Source organism: Siphateles boraxobius, unplaced genomic scaffold (genome assembly GCF_051911475.1).
Source record: "Siphateles boraxobius isolate OS27281-9 unplaced genomic scaffold, OSU_SipBor_1 65, whole genome shotgun sequence".
Classification (NCBI taxonomy): domain Eukaryota; kingdom Metazoa; phylum Chordata; class Actinopteri; order Cypriniformes; family Leuciscidae; genus Siphateles; species Siphateles boraxobius.
Window position 1 is genome coordinate 15,822,811 of NW_027509192.1, and position 18,390 is coordinate 15,841,200.

At 38.7% G+C, this 18,390-nt stretch overlaps 2 protein-coding genes across 9 annotated transcripts in view; both read left to right on the forward strand.

The window, feature by feature from the left end:
- znf469 (zinc finger protein 469) overlaps positions 1-18,390 on the forward strand; it is a 376,839-nt gene that overhangs the window by 278,690 nt on the left and 79,759 nt on the right. For 3 of the 6 annotated variants that reach the window (XM_077211305.1, XM_077211304.1, XM_077211306.1), the window contains exon 1: positions 908-1,048. The exons of the other annotated variants lie outside the window; for them this stretch is intronic. The gene's annotated coding sequence lies outside the window, so the exon portion shown is untranslated. Of the gene's footprint in view, positions 1-907; positions 1,049-18,390 lie in introns of those variants that run through there. 6 annotated transcript variants of the gene reach the window in all.
- The window catches only part of LOC143721168 (troponin I, fast skeletal muscle-like), a 492,195-nt gene that overhangs the window by 218,829 nt on the left and 254,976 nt on the right, over positions 1-18,390 (forward strand). The gene's annotated exons all lie outside the window — the stretch shown is intronic.

The following is an 18,390-nucleotide window of genomic DNA, read 5'->3' on the forward strand; positions in this document are numbered from 1 at the left end:
GCTCCCCAAATCAAGTTATCCCCCAGGGTTCAGTTCTTGACCCTCTTTAGTTGTGTTACATTGCATATTGCATTTGTTGATCATACAAAGATTGATTTTATGACTTGTTGACAAAGATTTGATTGCTATGGTGTAATAAACATTGTTGCAAATTCTGTTTACTGATATATACCACCAAGGTAACATTTTAGCTGGATAAAATGGATGAGGATTTGTGGAAAGTGCAAAAGTGCTAATCTTGGAAACGTCAGTTAAAATGGTTTCAAAATTCTTAATATCTACTGTCAGGTAATGTAATGCTTATCTATAGGATAATCATTTAGGCACAGTCCTCAAATCCAGTTTGCTTTGTTTCCCGATCCCAAATTAAATGTGATAAAAATCCAAAAAGAAACTAAAGAAATGAAAGGAAGATAAACAACAGTGATATAGAGAGAACAATTTTCCCTAGTACAAGCAAATGAGAATCTGTCATCAGTTTTCGTGAAAAGAAAAAGAAAAAAGGAAGAGGATTTCAGCAAGTTCTCCTCATAGGGAGTCATCACCTCCTTTAATAAGAACCGGGCAGGTGTGTTTCCCTTTTCCAGCTGCTGAGAGAGAGAGAGAACGTGTGTAAAGAAGTGGAGAGTGAATGCTAGACAAAAAAAAACGTTTGCTGAGGAAAAGCTGCCCCAGAGAGCTGATAGATTGAGAGGTGGAAGCACTAGATGTTTTAAGGCTTTGGAGGGAAAAAGTCATTAATGGAATTTTCAGCAGAGAGTCTGAAATGAAGGTAGAAATGAGTAACCCAAAAAAGGTTTCTCAAGCTTGGGACAGTCTTGCCAGCTTCACTTATCTTTTTGGGCTGGGCTAAGTTCTCTCTCTTTTCACTAGTTCTCTTCTCTCTTTCGCCCTCTCCTTGCATATGAGTGTAATGAGAGCCGTGCGTTGAGTTGTGGATGAGAGGCGTCAGTTTGAGAGTGAGAGTGAGAGGAGCGGGACAGGAACACACACACACACACACACACACACACACTGAGCTGCTGGGAGTTTCAGCGCTGCTTACAAGGTGAGGGTTCAATCTATCCAATTGATGCTTCTGTGCATGAATTATTGTGGACATGGCTGTTGTACTTAATCACAATTTACACACAGCTTACAGTTGTGTTTGAAGATGTCTGTACAGTTGTAACTAGATTGTATGTGATGTTAGCACTTCTATCCATGCATACATTGAAGGGCTGACATTCGCTGTCAGAGAGAAGTGCAATAAACAGTGTTGTGTGTGTAATGTTACATATGCAAGTTTTAGCACAAGCGAAGTTACTTTATAGTGCACAAGTGTGGTAATGGGAGGATATTACTAGTAGAGTATAGTTTGACTTACATATCAGGTGGTTTTATTGGTACTTCATAAAAGTGTGAGAAATTTCTTGCTGCTTCAGTATTTTTTTTTCTGTATTTGGTAACCAAACCTTGCAAGTTTTTTTTTAATTGCCAAATTTAGGTAAAAAGTTTTAATTTATTTTTAATGTTGTTATACCTATATATGTGTGTGTGTGTGTATATATATATATATATATATATATATATATATATATATATATATATACTGTATTTAAATACATCAAATATTATTTTAAATTAGCAATTTTAAATCAGTGACATTTTTGAAAATAAGGCATTTCAATAACCTTTGAAATAACCTTTTCATTGTTAATAAAGTGAAATTACTGAAACTAAATATAGGAGCCTGATAAAAATGCTAATTTAAAAGAAAATTGTTTGACAGACTATATATGCTGAACAATATATATATATATATATATATATATATATATATATATATATATATATATATATAATTCCTGTACATGACACTGAGCCGTTTTAAGCTTTTATTCAAAGATTTACTGTCCCCTGGTTGCTCATAAAGAAAGCCTCCCAGGTAAGTCACTTTGGGAGGTCACTTACAGAGGTCAGGTCAGGTACTGGAATCTCAGATATTCTTCGCTGGCAACCTGCATCCACACCTCCCATCTTTTCCTCTGCTTTCCCCTTTGGCAGTTTCCATTAATGCGTGCTCAGTCCTGTCACTGAAAGCTAGTATAGATATTCCAGGAAAGTAAAGAGTTGGCAGTGCCAGGTTACAACCATGTACAGTTACAGTTACAACCAGGTTACACTGTTTGTGCGTTTGTTTATCTGTTTGTCTACTGTTCACCAGCAGCTGGCAGATTTGTAACTCTGAGGTCTTGTGTGTGTATATCTAGACATCTCTGTTATTTCACTTCATGAGTTATGTGGAATATTCTTGATGTAATAATAGGTTTTATTCCTTCCTCTTTATGACGCACAGCCTTAAAATGAGGGGTTACATATTTCTATAAGATTTATTAAAGTAACTGTTATTGTAGTATATTTTCTCAAGCAGTTTTTTTTTTAATCAAACCAGATGGTGCACATTGAAACCCCTCCTGCAAAACATACATGACTTTTGTGGGTGGAGAAGTTGTACAGTAGTGTATAATTACATATTTTGCTGTAATCCATAATTGCATAAATAGAAGGCAGTTAATTGCTGAACTTTATATGAGTAATAAATTTCCAGCATCAAACCTAACATAGCACTTGTAGAGTTTGTCTGTATGTTTTCCCAGGTTTAAAGTCACACCAACGTGTAGACTATTTTGAACTGCAATTACACATACATCATACATTACACATACATACTAGTGGAAATCCCATTAAAGACATGTTTGTAGGTGACATGTTTTTGTATCTTGTCTACAGTGCTTATGCATATGTAAACAGATTTATCTAAACTTCTCTGAGCCATGGAACGGGAACAAATAGGCCTAGAATAAAAGAAAAAAAATAGGCATTACTCAACAAATCTACATTGAGATGAGTCTTGGAGCACATCCTATAATATTATCTGATGGCGTTGGAAGTGCCACATCAGAGGCTGAAGTTAATGACTGATCAAGTGTGATTAAGGATTATGCTGTGTTTTAACGAGGATGGGTGTAGTGGTGTTGCGATATTGCAAGTATTATTTGATGATTTGGATTGCTACTACATGTAAAGAGTGTTTAGATATAATATACTGTAGGAACAAATGAGAAAGGAAAGTATAAAAGAATGAGAATAGGGAATGAAGAGCTGATGTGGAGAGGAGTTTGAGATTGTGGCCACCAGATGGCCTTTTAAATAGTATATTGAATGAAATCTGTGTCCAGACAGTCCTGTTTCCTTACGTAACCTCTCACCTCAGCTCTCCTCTCTCTCTCTCTCTCTCTCTCGCTCTCTCTCTCTCTCTCTCTCTCTCTCTCTCTCTCTCTCTCCCCCTCTCTCTATCTCTCCCTCTCTCTCTCACACTCATTCAGCTGTCTGGGTCCATGCCAATATTTCCCCTGTGTAGTTCTCATTACTCTAATAACGGCTCTGGACTGAACTCATCGCAGCGTGTCACCTGCCCTCTCAGATTTTTTTGCTTGTTTCCTTTCTGTCTTCACTGCAGTCCCTTTAAACTATATCTCACAAACACACAATGATTTTTGCGGCTGACCTTATTGCATATGCATTTATAGGAGTTTCCCTTTCAGACGTAAAATTTATGGGAGGAGAGTATTTAAATGAATCATGCAAGGTGACTTAGTAAAGTTTACGCTAGTCAATCTACTGGTGTTTGCGCCATTATTTAATGCCCAAAAAATGCATGTCTTACACCAGATGCTAATTTGCGCTGATCTTGGTAGATTGTGTTGGTCATCATAGAAATGATCTGACTGCGTGTATAAACTTTCCACTCCCATCGGCACTTTTATAGAATTGCGCTCATGCTAATTTGCCCCTGTTTAGGAAATCTGGCCTAAAGTCTGAAATAGTATTTTGCTGTAAAAGGTACTCTACTAATTGTATCCATCTTAATATATACAACTTTGAATTTTTTTACCTCTAATCACGTGGCTTGTATTACGAGTGATGGGTTTTGTGATATTTTCCTGGTGGGTGATAAAATGTGCTACAAACCCCATTATTGTATATATTTAAGGAGGAACCCCAAGCCATATCTAGAGCACGAAAATTGTTTTTGTACTTTTAACTATAGGGCCAGTAACTTGATGATAGTTTGTGTGTAAAATGCCATTAATTTTGGCCCTAACAACGACATAGCAATGGATCAACCAGAACACTTTAGAAATCACATAGCAACACCATGGCATTCTAAAATCAACTTTCAGACGGGCAAGCACCCAATTTTTTTTTTCCTTTCATAAACAAGCTGCTCTTTTTCCTTCAATGAAAATAGTGATCACACCGTTTAGCTTCACGTCATAAAAATAGTCCTTATAACTAATGTGCTGTATTCCAATTCTTTTAAAGCCATACAATACTGTTGCTCTGTGTACAAACAGAACAACTTAATCTGTTATACACAGAAATATTGGCATTTATTCTAGCCCTCAAATCCCATTCTTATATAATGTACATCATATATTTAACTTAGACACATTGAAATGCATTGCGATCAATCAAGACACATTAACCAATGTTTAACTTGGCACGATGTGTCTTGTGGGGGTGAGATTTCCATCAGCATGCCTACAACTGAAGCTAGGCTCAAGGCAAAACCAAGCTTCCTTGCACATTTTTGTGTCAAGCTAATGGCTGATGGCCCATCCACATGATGTCAGAACATAGAGTTAAGATAATCCACTTGGCATTTAGGTAACACCAAAATAAATGAGGTGTGTGACATGCAGAGGCTGTGTTGTTCAAACTTCTTTTATAATCTGTTATAGACCGTCCCCTCCAAACGTTAACATGCTGCTATCACCTCATTTGACTTGAGTGTACAGATTCGTATTCATTTTTAACTTGGATTATGTATTTATTTACTCTTTGTGCTACGTACTAATGAATTAATATTGGCCAAGAAAGTGTGTTTGGGGAGATTTCATCTCTAGTTCTGGGTCATCTAAAGCTGATTTCTTGGCTCAACGCTAGCGCTGGACACTGCATGAGCTTCTAGACCCAAGCCACTCATCAATTGCATACCTTTTTTCATCAATGATAAGCACAGCAATTAGACTAATAGATTGTTTCGTACGAAGTTGGATTCTTTCAGGGGAATCGGAAGTGGTTGTTATCAGGCCCGCCGATTGCAATGTTGCACCAACAACCAAACATCGTAAACCACTTGAAATGTACGCAGATGAGTTTCCCATGTCAATTAACACACAGATGATGCCAGAGTTCGGCGTTTGTCCAGAGATTTTTTGAGGTAACAAAGCCTAATAAATAACAAAGCTCAATATCAGCAGAGCTTTGATATTTTTGCTTTTGCCGTCCATCCTTTAAACTATTTCCAAGACAGCCAGTCTGTGAGCTCTCTTTTATGTGGTTCATATTTCAGTGTTGTATGGACTGTATACAGACTTTATTTTTGGATGTTTTTTTCTTCTTTTTTTTAAAGCTCAACAGTAAGCACATGCACACTCAGTTGAAGTCCAGTAATTTTAGATTTGTTGTGGTAACAGAGCTGAATGGACCATTATAGTCAAGTTTTTAGTCTGAGTGTAAAATGTTTCTGTCATTCGTGTGTCTGGGCTGTTGTAGTTCCCTGTTGCCTTCCTTTGTGAATATTGTAGATTGTTCTTGTAATTGTACAGTTGATGGTAAATTGATTGCATTTGTGTTTTGAAAGCATCCGCCATTGCTAAATCCTATATAATGCTTTACCAGACCCAGGCTGAATCCTGCATACTCTCTGCACTATAGTATGGATTAGATTTGGATATGTGAGTCCCAAATCGTTGTACATTGAAAACATCAAAAGCGTCCAGGTGGTGGACCACTACTGCTATAGATTTCAACCATACTTTAACAATTAGCAACACTAACAATTGGCAACTAAGGATACTGTATGTCATAGACGTAAGACAATTGGCATAATGTTTTGGAGCTCATTATCGGAGCTCAAGCAGATCAAAGTCTCTGTGAATGGTGATTTACATAAGAATGCAGACAATTAACACAGACATTTGCAACAAATGAGTAAGTTGAGCCACATCCACATGAAGCCAGAGCTTTCCCTATCCGATATTTTTTTTCCCCTCACACAATTTTTTTTTGTAAACACAGCGTCGTCTCAAGAAATACATGCGTACACACGAAACCACTGAAACCGACTCAAAACGATGTGGTATACATGCCAGACCAGTATGTGGCGCTGTAATTCTGCCACAGAGATACACTAAAGAAGTAGAAGAAGATTTGGAGCATGCGCATAACCTTGCGTGCTCTATACGAACCCAACACGACAGCAAGTTGAAGACGAAGATTGCTCACCGTTGTAACATAGGAGCAGAAGATTATGCTTTAGTAAAGCTAATAGGTAGCTCAGTAGCTTCTGCAGCACGATCACAAGCATATAGTCCGCCATTGTTGTTGCTGTTAAGTGTGACATAGCGGTGTGTGACTAATGCTGACACGTGGTGTTATGACATCATCGTTTCACAAAATGTACTGATTGGCCGTATACACGAAAGCGCAAGGGTGTCGGTTTCAGATGTATCCACTATGAGACCCGGTTTCAAAAAATAGCGGTTTCAGTGTCCCAAACGCCGGATCCGTCTGGACGAAACGCAAATACGATACAAAATTTGTACGTATACAGCTAAATGCGTCTCCGTGTGGACAGAGCTTAAGTCCCATTACTAATGTTCTTATTTAAAACAAACTTTAAAGTAACAACTTTACCACCAGCAATGCAATGATTGTTTTTCAAACATATCATATATGCAAACTAGCATGCAACCACAGTCTTTTGTCCCCATTACGAGCAGAACAAATTTCTACATAAAACACTGATTTACAGTATGTAAGAATGGTTTTGCGAACAATTTACACTGAAATTTGTTTTGATTAGTAGCTATGTTTCCATACAAAGTTGCAAATTTAACATATGTGCAAATTTAAAATATTGCATAAAAAACATTTTCGAATAAAGCAGTGTTTCCATCCAGTGAGCTGAATAGAACAAAATCACCACTTCCTGTTAAACTGGCCCTAAATATCAGTAAGATAATGGAAATTTGCTACATTTTCCAAAGCATTTCTAAAGCTCAAGCTCAAATCGTGAATACAACTGCTAAGGATCACTAATCCTGGAAAACCTCGGACCTGTGTATCCGACATAAGTACTTCCGTATGATGGTGACGATGACTTCATGTTTTATGGCGGTTGGCAGCTTTTTAGTGCATTACCGCCACCTTCAGTGACATCACGTACCAATCCTTGTGACGCATGAGGAATTTACTTGATGGAAAGATGCACACACTCTCGACACCTGGTTTGTTATAGTTATTATGGTTATGGTTTTGTTATTGTTTTGTTGTCAAATTGATTTAGAACAGTTGTTGAATAATCAATTGAACTGAACAATTATGTCTGCCTATCTGTTTGACACTAAGACATTGACTTGGAATTAAATCGGTTCAATATAAAAATGAAATTTTAACAAAATAGCTTAGATGTAGTAAACTACTTTTGCCATGTTGCTGTAGCTTAGCTTGCTCCATTTCCCAGGGGTGTAGCTTCAGTGTAGTGAAGTTTTATTTAATATAGAGTAACTGCTAGCTTAGCTCACTACATTTTCCAAGTAGCTTGCCCAACACTGATAATTTTGTATATACAGGTCCTTCTCAAAAAATTTGCATATTGTGATAAAGGTCATTATTTTCCATAATGTAATGATAAAAATTAAACTTTCAAATATTTTAGATTCATTGCACACCAACTGAAATATTTCAGGTCTTTTATTGTTTTAATACTGATGATTTTGGCATACAGCTCATGAAAACCCAAAATTCCAAAAAATGTGCATATCATGAAAAGGGTCTCTAAACGAACTATTAACCTTAATCATATGAATCAACTAATTAACTCTAAACACCTGCAAAAAATTCCGGAGGCTTTTAAAAACTCCCAGCCTGTTTCATTACTCAAAACCGCAATCATGGGAAAGACTGCCGACCTGACTGCTGTCCAGAAGGCCATCATTGACACCCTCAAGCAAGAGGGTAAGACACAGAAAGAAATTTCTGAACAAATAGGCTGTTCCCAGAGTGCTGTATCAAGGCACCTCAGTGGGAAGTCTGTGGGAAGGAAAAAGTGTGGCAAAAAACGCTGCACAACGAGAAGAGGTGACCGGACCCTGAGGAAGATTGTGGAGAAGGACCGATTCAAGACCTTGGGGGACCTGCGGAAGCAGTGGACTGAGTCTGGAGTAGAAACATCCAGAGCCACCGTGCACAGGCGTGTGCAGGAAATGGGCTACAGGTGCCGCATTCCCCAGGTCAAGCCACTTTTGAACCAGAAACAGTGGCAGAAGCACCTGACCTGGACTGTTGCTGAGTGATCCAAAGTACTTTTTTCGGATGAAAGCAAATTTTGCATGTCATTCGGAAATCAAGGTGCCAGAGTCTGGAGGTAGACTGGGGAGAAGGAAATGCCAAAATGCCTGAAGTTCAGTGTCAAGTACCCACAGTCAGTGATGGTCTGGGGTGCCATGTCAGCTGCTGGTGTTGGTCCACTGTGTTTTATCAAGGGCAGGGTCAATGCAGCTAGCTATCAGGAGATTTTGGAGCACTTCATGCTCCCATCTGCTGAAAAGCTTTATGGAGATGAAGATTTCATTTTTCAGCACGACCTGCACCTGCTCACAGTGCCAAAACCACTGGTAAATGGTTTACTGACCATGGTATTACTGTGCTCAATTGGCCTGCCAACTCTCCTGACCTGAACCCCATAGAGAATCTGTGGGATATTGTGAAGAGAAAGTTGAGAGACGCAAGACCCAACACTCTGGATGAGCTTAAGGCCGCTATCGAAGCATCCTGGGCCTCCATAACACCTCAGCAGTCCCACAGGCTGATTGCCTCCATGCCACGCCGCATTCAAGCAGTCATTTCTGCAAAAGGATTCCCGACCAAGTATTGAGTGCATAACTGAACATAATTATTTGAAGGTTGACTTTTTTTGTATTAAAAACACTTATTTTATTGGTCGGATGAAATATGCTAATTTTTTGAGATAGGAATTTTGGGTTTTCATGAGCTGTATGCCAAAATCATCAGTTTTAAAACAATAAAAGACCTGAAATATTTTAGTTGGTGTGCAATGAATCTAAATATATGAAAGTTTAATTTTTATCATTACATTATGGAAAATAATGAACTTTATCACAATATGCTAATTTTTTGAGAAGGACCTGTAATAAATTACATGTGCTTCAGAGCGTGCAGATGAAACGCAATAAAGTTATCTTGCTTTCGGAGGTGGATGCCTGCTGTTTGGGAACGCAGTCGCGTAAGACCGTTCTGGGAGGTAATTGTACTGGACCACTTTGACGACAGGTATTTCAGAACAACCAAAACAGGATTTCAGATGTCTTTTTTGATGTGCATCAAGCGATTAATTTGGGAAATGTGTTTCCTTCTTAGTTTATGCACATTTTCATATTGGATAAAAAGTTGATCCAACTCAATTGAGCACATATGTTTTTATGCACATTTTTTAGAATTTATTTCAAAAATTCGTTTCCAGAGTGTTTTTATTGTGAATGATGAAAATACGCATAAAAATAGGTGGATGGAAACATAGCTAGTGTGTCCCAAGATAAAATACTTCAACAACTTTTGTAACAATTATCAAGCAATACATTTACCACGAACACAATACAGTATGTTCTTTTCGTCCAATTTTCAAGTGTGGAAACTTGCATGCAGTTGCAGTCCTTGGGACCTCCATATGAGCAGAACAAATTTCTGAATAAATTCTTCGCAAAAACATTTTTACGTTAATTGACGCACAATTGTTTTGCAAACAATTTGCTTCGAAATTTGTTCTGATAATATGGAGGTGTGGTAGTATTTCACAATACTAGAGTAGTTCATAGTGTGGCAGAAGCACCTGACCTGGACTGTTGCTGAGTGGTCCAAAGTACTTTTTTCGGATGAAAGCAAATTTTGCATGTCATTCGGAAATCAAGGTGCCAGAGTCTGGAGGTAGACTGGGGAGAAGGAAATGCCAAAATGCCTGAAGTTCAGTGTCAAGTACCCACAGTCAGTGATGGTCTGGGGTGCCATGTCAGCTGCTGGTGTTGGTCCACTGTGTTTTATCAAGGGCAGGGTCAATGCAGCTAGCTATCAGGAGATTTTGGAGCACTTCATGCTCCCATCTGCTGAAAAGCTTTATGGAGATGAAGATTTCATTTTTCAGCACGACCTGCACCTGCTCACAGTGCCAAAACCACTGGTAAATGGTTTACTGACCATGGTATTACTGTGCTCAATTGGCCTGCCAACTCTCCTGACCTGAACCCCATAGAGAATCTGTGGGATATTGTGAAGAGAAAGTTGAGAGACGCAAGACCCAACACTCTGGATGAGCTTAAGGCCGCTATCGAAGCATCCTGGGCCTCCATAACACCTCAGCAGTCCCACAGGCTGATTGCCTCCATGCCACGCCGCATTCAAGCAGTCATTTCTGCAAAAGGATTCCCGACCAAGTATTGAGTGCATAACTGAACATAATTATTTGAAGGTTGACTTTTTTTGTATTAAAAACACTTATTTTATTGGTCGGATGAAATATGCTAATTTTTTGAGATAGGAATTTTGGGTTTTCATGAGCTGTATGCCAAAATCATCAGTTTTAAAACAATAAAAGACCTGAAATATTTTAGTTGGTGTGCAATGAATCTAAATATATGAAAGTTTAATTTTTATCATTACATTATGGAAAATAATGAACTTTATCACAATATGCTAATTTTTTGAGAAGGACCTGTAATAAATTACATGTGCTTCAGAGCGTGCAGATGAAACGCAATAAAGTTATCTTGCTTTCGGAGGTGGATGCCTGCTGTTTGGGAACGCAGTCGCGTAAGACCGTTCTGGGAGGTAATTGTACTGGACCACTTTGACGACAGGTATTTCAGAACAACCAAAACAGGATTTCAGATGTCTTTTTTGATGTGCATCAAGCGATTAATTTGGGAAATGTGTTTCCTTCTTAGTTTATGCACATTTTCATATTGGATAAAAAGTTGATCCAACTCAATTGAGCACATATGTTTTTATGCACATTTTTTAGAATTTATTTCAAAAATTCGTTTCCAGAGTGTTTTTATTGTGAATGATGAAAATACGCATAAAAATAGGTGGATGGAAACATAGCTAGTGTGTCCCAAGATAAAATACTTCAACAACTTTTGTAACAATTATCAAGCAATACATTTACCACGAACACAATACAGTATGTTCTTTTCGTCCAATTTTCAAGTGTGGAAACTTGCATGCAGTTGCAGTCCTTGGGACCTCCATATGAGCAGAACAAATTTCTGAATAAATTCTTCGCAAAAACATTTTTACGTTAATTGACGCACAATTGTTTTGCAAACAATTTGCTTCGAAATTTGTTCTGATAATATGGAGGTGTGGTAGTATTTCACAATACTAGAGTAGTTCATAGCTTTACTTTCACATTTTAGTAACATTTGACAAGTAACAATTTTAAACAACGCCAACACAGTATATCCTTTTCATATATGGTATGCAAATTGCCTTGTTTTGTGGTCTCATTAATGCAATACAACAGAACATATTTCTGTCTAAATGGGTCTTAAATCCAATGTTACATAAGTAGTTACAAAATTCAACGTGTCAGTTTATATAAGAACGTTTTCTGAACCAGTTTGCATATTCAACCTACTCGTGTTTCGTAAATGAGTGTATCTGGTTTCCATGTTGCCGGCAGGTATACGTTTCGTGACATGTGTGAGTGTTTGCGTGTATGTTTGTTTGGCCACGCCTGGCTGAAAACTGAAATGTTTAATCGCCTTTTTGCCCCGTCCGCTCCAGGGGGAGGGTGATAAACATAAAGCTCACGTCTGGTTTGTCTATATGCTCAGACAGTTGTTCCTTCTATACCAGAGAAGAAGAGGATGTTGGGGGAGGTATGGAGGGGTTTTGTGATTGCTACGGTTGTTGCTTGCTGTAGGCTCTTGACTTTACAGCATCAAACTTCGTCCGGCCCACCTCCTGTATCAATTGTATGTTTATTATGATAGCAGTAAAACTATACGAGCCCCGCCCTACTCCGAGGGGAGCGAGAGGAAGGAGAAATAAGGAAAGAGAGAGCTGCTAGATTGGCTCCAGACTGCATCCTCACCCAAATTAGACACCCTCCTGCCAAGATCTTAAGGCGCAGTGGGAGGGCATGTGAAAAAAGCACAGATTCGAACACTGTTACGTACACACTTATACACGCTTTAGGCCTAAATCCAGCTGTGTGCGAGTATTTGTTTGTTTATTAGGGAGGTTATAATTGAGAAATCACAGACTTTCTTAGAGAAGTAATGTGGATCTGGTGCCTTTTCGAAATTATCTTTTTGGTCCAAAATCCTGAAGTTGTTGAAGAAATATCTCATGGTTTTATCAACTCAATGTGCATGGAGTGTATCTGTGGCATGCTGCTGATTACTCTCAGAAGAGGCGACGCGTTTACAGTAAATAGACTCATAATGGAAGCTTAGGAGGCAAATGGACCAAAAGGATTAAAAGCAGAAATGTGAAGCTTGTATTTATGTTAAGCTGTTTCATGAATCACAAAAAATGAGTAGTATGCTGCAGTTGACTAAATTTTGAGGGGGGACTACTATTTTAGGTGAAAGAACTTCTGGTTATGCATTACCTTTGTAATTTTTGAGGGTGGAGATTGCAGAACATTAACAAAGACACACATGTAGTTACGTTACGCCTCTTCCTAATGTCCTCGCACTGAGACCGAGGGTAAGAAAGAGCCACTGGCTGAGCCAGCGGTCACTGATCGCTGTCACTGATCCTTTTTCCAAGTCAATTTACTTGTACATTGTTGAAATTTTTGAAGTTTGATGTCAAAAAGTTGAAAACCTTTTGAACAGGGTGAAGATGTCCACATTTTTTAAATTTTGTTTAAATGTGTGTATATATTTATATACACTCACCTAAAGGATTATTAGGAACACCATACTAATACTGTGTTTGACCCCCTTTCGCCTTCAGAACTGCCTTAATTCTACGTGGCATTGGTTCAACAAGGTGCTGAAAGCATTCTTTAGAAATGTTGGCCCATATTGATAGGATAGCATCTTGCAGTTGATGGATATTTGTGGGATGCACATCCAGGGCACGAAGCTCCCGTTCCACCACATCCCAAAGATGCTCTATTGGGTTGAGATCTGGTGACTGTGGGGGGCATTTTAGTACAGAGAACTCATTGTCACGTTCAAGAAACCAATTTGAATGGTTCGAGCTTTGTGACATGGTGCATTATCCTGCTGGAAGTAGCCATCAGAGGATGGGTATATGGTGGCAATAAAGGGTTGGACATGGTCAGAAACAATACTCAGGTAGGCCGTGGCATTTAATCGATACCCAATTGGCACTAAGGGGCCTAAAGTGTGCCAAGAAAACATCCCCCACAACATTACACCAGCACCACCAGCCTGCACAGTGGTAACAAGGCATGATGGATCCATGTTCTCATTCTGTTTACGCCAATTTCTTACTCTACCGTCTGAATGTTTCAACAGAAACTGAGACTAATCAGACCAGGCAACATTTTTCCAGTCTTCAACTGTCCAATGTTGGTGAGCTCTTGCAAATTGTAGCCTCTTTTTCCTATTTGTAGTGGAGATAAGTGGTACCTGGTGGGGTCTTCTGCCGTTGTAGCCCATCCGCCTCAAGGTTGTGCATGTTGTGGCTTCACAATGGCTTTGCTGCATACCTTGGTTGTAATGAGTGGTTATTTCAGTCAAAGTTGCTCTTCTATCAGCTTGAATCAGTCGGCCCATTCTCCTCTGACCTCCAGCATCAACAAGGCATTTTCGCCCACAGGTCTGCCGCATACTGGATGTGTTTCCCTTTTCACACCATTCTTTGTAAACCCTAGAAATGGTTGTGCGTGAAAATCCCAGTTACTGAGCAAATTGTGAAATACTCAGACCGGCCCGTCTGGCACCAACAACAATTTCTTTTAGTACAGCCCTTCGGAAGCAACAAAGAATAATTACATAGGATACAAACTTTCAAGCATCACTGTATGTTTATATTTATATTTTCAAAATCGAATTTTTTTTCATTCAAAAATTCAAAATTAAAAAATTATTGGACCCTAAATTCAAAAGCATTGTAATATCAGATAATTTAGAATGAAACCTCTAACCCAGAGAGTATAAGCAATAATAATCTTGCTTGACTTTGCAAGTACTGCTATTGATACAGCCAGAATAATGATTAATGGCTCGCTCTTAGAGGCTTTAATATGAACAGTTAATCTGGGTTTCATCCAGAGCACTCAAACCGTCAGCCAAACAGTTATTCACGCACTCTCATATCAGGCATAATAAGCGAATCTTTGCCCTTTCACTGTGATCAAGAGTCCGGTTTTCCCATTTCTAAATCCACTTGAATAGAAAATGCAAAGCACATTTCAGGTCTGTTAAATGAAGGCATTACAGTATGGAAAATGAGATGTCATGGTGCAGAGGCTCGGCGGTGATGGTCCTGCGAACAGCCATAAACGTCTTCTGTGCTTGTGTGATGCATCCAGACAGAGTGGGTCTCCCTCTCCATCACCCCATGGCTGCACGCCCAGTGTGTCACACACACACACACACACACACACACACACACACACACACACACACACACACACACACACACACACACACACACACATACACACACACCATAATCCAGAAACTGAAGGGGATTCGCTAAGAATGATAGTGCTTCCTCCGAGCTAAGTATAGTTTTTTTTTTTATACCATTGTTATGCCGATGATGTGATGTTATTTTCCTCAATAAAACATATTCTCAAAATGTTGGACAAAGTACATGAATGTTACAGTTACATTAAGCTCTGGCTCTCTAACAACTTTCTCCAAAGAGTTAAATTAGGCTTTATTGTAGGTTTCTCCCATGTCACCTACCTTTGCTGCTCAGCTAGGTTCCCTGTCCTTAAAGCTTGAAGAACATGTTAGGAGTATAGAGGTAATTATGGATTCATCACTTTACTGCCATTATTAAAGGTAGCTTTTTTAACTTGAGATCAATTGCTAAAGTCAAGCACTTTCTTTCCAGGGAGGATTTGTAAATTGTGGTCCATTCCCTTATTTCATCAAGGATAGTTTACTGTAAATCTTTATATTGATCTCCCCCAGACTGCATTACCCCGCCTGCAGTTGGTGCAAAATGCAGCCGCAAGGTTTTTAACGGGAGCAGGAAAGAGGGACCATGTTACCCCTGTACTGGCATCTAACCAATGGCATACTAACATTGGCTTCCCATTAAATTTAGGATTGATTTCAAAATTATGCTGTATGTTTACAAGGCACTATTAGATCTTGCCCCCAGTGTATTAGTGAGCTTCTTATTCCCTACTCTCTCCTTCTCAGGTCTTCGGATCAACTGCTTTTAAAAGTCCCTCGCTGTACTTTTAAATCGAAAGGAGATTGTGTGTTTTTCTGTGGTAGGTCCCCAACTCTGGAATAATCTCCCATTCCACGTGAGGTCAGCTTCATCAATTGCCACTGTTAAGTCTTATTTAAAAATGTATTTATTTTATTTAGCTTTTTAATTAGTTGTGTTTGCTATGTATCATGTAATATTACATCTTGGTCTCAATGGCGTCATTGTGGTAAAGCACTTTGGGGCAACGTTTGTTGTTTGTAAATGTGCTATTTATAATAAAAAAGTTGCTTGCTTGCTTGCTTATTCGGTTCCTTTGTCTATTTTATTTATAAATGAATTTAGTTGTTTTCATGAAACTTTTGGCTGACAATAAATCACACATTTGAGAGTAGGCATTGAGGTCCAACCTATTTCACCACGGTCCACTACGCACTAACCTCCCTGACACTTTTGTTATGAGAGAAAATGGAAATCTCCTGGTTCCATCTGGGATGTGCTTTCCATGTGCGCTCATGAGGAACATTGTGTCTTTATCTGAATTGAATCCAGACTGAATCTGCATGCTTGTAAACATGTCAAGGACCTGTGAGGTTTAGACGTATAGAATACTGTACCCTGATCCCACGACTTTACCTTTGATGGACGGACAGCTTCACTCGGCTGAGTGCAGTCACCATGGAGAACGGCTAATGTAATGTTTTCCAGCCTGTACCGGTCTTGTTTCTATTCTGGTCTGGCCTGAGTGACCCTCAGTAATTCTGTGATGCTTGGTACGCAGATGGAGATATTGTGCTCTGTTTTGTCTGTCTTCATCCTTACTTTTTTCAAAATGTGTTTGAGAGTCCCTGGTTGAAACCACATTTAGTTTGAATATAGGTTATGTGTGTGTGAATTTTAAGTAATAACAAACCAGGCCTTTATCTTTTCTATAGGTAATGTGAGCGTCTAAGATGTTTTGGGTGTGTGCTTACTGAGCACCAAAAAGCAAGTCCCCATGACATTCTGACCTCTAGATATGGCCGGGGCTTAAATGTGTGAATGAATGAATGAATGGTTTTTCTCTTGCTGTTTTTTGCCTTGTAAATCTGATCATCTAGAAGAGCAGTTCTACTCAACAAGCTGCAACATTTTAGGTTTTGTGCTTAAAAAGGCACCAACCAATTATCATTTTTCCAGTTCTGTTTGGTGCCACCGGAGGCACAAAATCCACTTAATCTTAAACTCAGTGTTTTATGTTAGGCCTGCATGATTTTGGGGAAAACATGAATTGGGATTTTTCTGATATAAACTGCAATTTAAAACATGATCTAGGGCTGCAGAATTTCGCCAAAACTTTTGTGAAAAAAAGAAAAGAAAATATATATATATATCAATATTACCTATATAAATATAAATAATAATGATATTAATAACAATACTTTTAATTGAAATACGTGAGTGTTAGGGCTGAATGATTTGGGAATAAAACCTAATTGTGAATTTTAATGGTAAAATTGCAATTTAACATGAAAAAAAGAGTCCAGGATTGCTATGCTTGTTTGTAGTGCTGCATCATTTATAAAAAAATCAAGCAAAAACATGAAACAATTTATTTTAATATTTCAGTCTAAAAATTAAAAATTGAGAGAAAAAATAGTACTACTGTAAAATTACAATAATAATTTTTAAGGCTGCCTTTAGATTTGTCAAAAAGTAACGACTTGAAATTTAAAAATGTGACTATACCAGCATTTCCCTCTAGCATTTGAGCGCTGTTGAATGGATTCTTAAACACCTCTGATTGGCCATTGTGTTGACCCGCTCAACATATATGTCTCTGATTGGCCATTGTGTTGACACGCTCAACATACATATCTCTGATTGGCCATTGTGTTGACACGCTCAATATACATGTCTCTGATTGGCAATTGTGTTGACACGCTCAACATATATGTCTCTGATTGGCCATTGTGTTGACGCGCTTAACATATATGTCTCTGATTGGCCGTTGTGTTCACGCGCTCAACATATATGTCTCTGATTGGCTACAATGATCAACAATGACATCTTTGACGCTCTTAAAAGAGCATTTACAAAGATACAAACGGGAGTGTTTAGAGCAGGCGCATATCAGCGGATCCCTAATATATCTGCTGATAGATGGATCCGCTTGTATCTATGTAAGCGCTCTGTGAAGGGCCTCAAAGACAACGTGTTTTTGAAGCGTTGATCATTGTAGTCAATCACAGACATATATGTTGAGCACGTCAACTCAATGGCCAATCAGAGGTGTTTAAGAATCCATTCAAGAGCGGTCAAAATCGTATTGTCCCATTTTCATTAAAAATTTCAGTACCGACTTGGTACCAAAGTTGGTACTTTTGACAACTCTATCTGCCTTAATTTCTGAATTTTAAAATGTTAATGTTAAAACCATATTGCAATTTTGGTTTCACTTTAATTAACCCCCAGTTTGGAACCCCCAGTTCCAAAAACAATTGAAAATCTTTTGAAGAAAGAAAAGATGATAAATGACCAAACTAATAAAAGTAATGTAAATATGCTGGACCATTTAATAGTGTGTGTGTGTGTGTGTGTGTGTGTGTGTGTGTGTGTGTGTGTGTGTGTGTGTGTGTGTGTGTGTGTGTGTGTGTGTGTGTGTGTGTGTGTGTGTGTGTGTGTGTGTGTGTGTGTGTGTGTGTGTGTGTGTGTGTGTGTTCGTGTGTGTGTGTGTGTGTGTGTGTGTGTGTGTGTGTGTGTGTGTGTGTGTGTGTGCACATACGTGCCTGAGTGCGTGCCGCATATCATAGCCTCTAGGTCACTGTGTCTAATGGGAAAAGAACAGCGCTAAATTGGAATCAGAAGGTGCTCCGAATGCGTTTGGGTGGGTCTGTCCATCTTCAG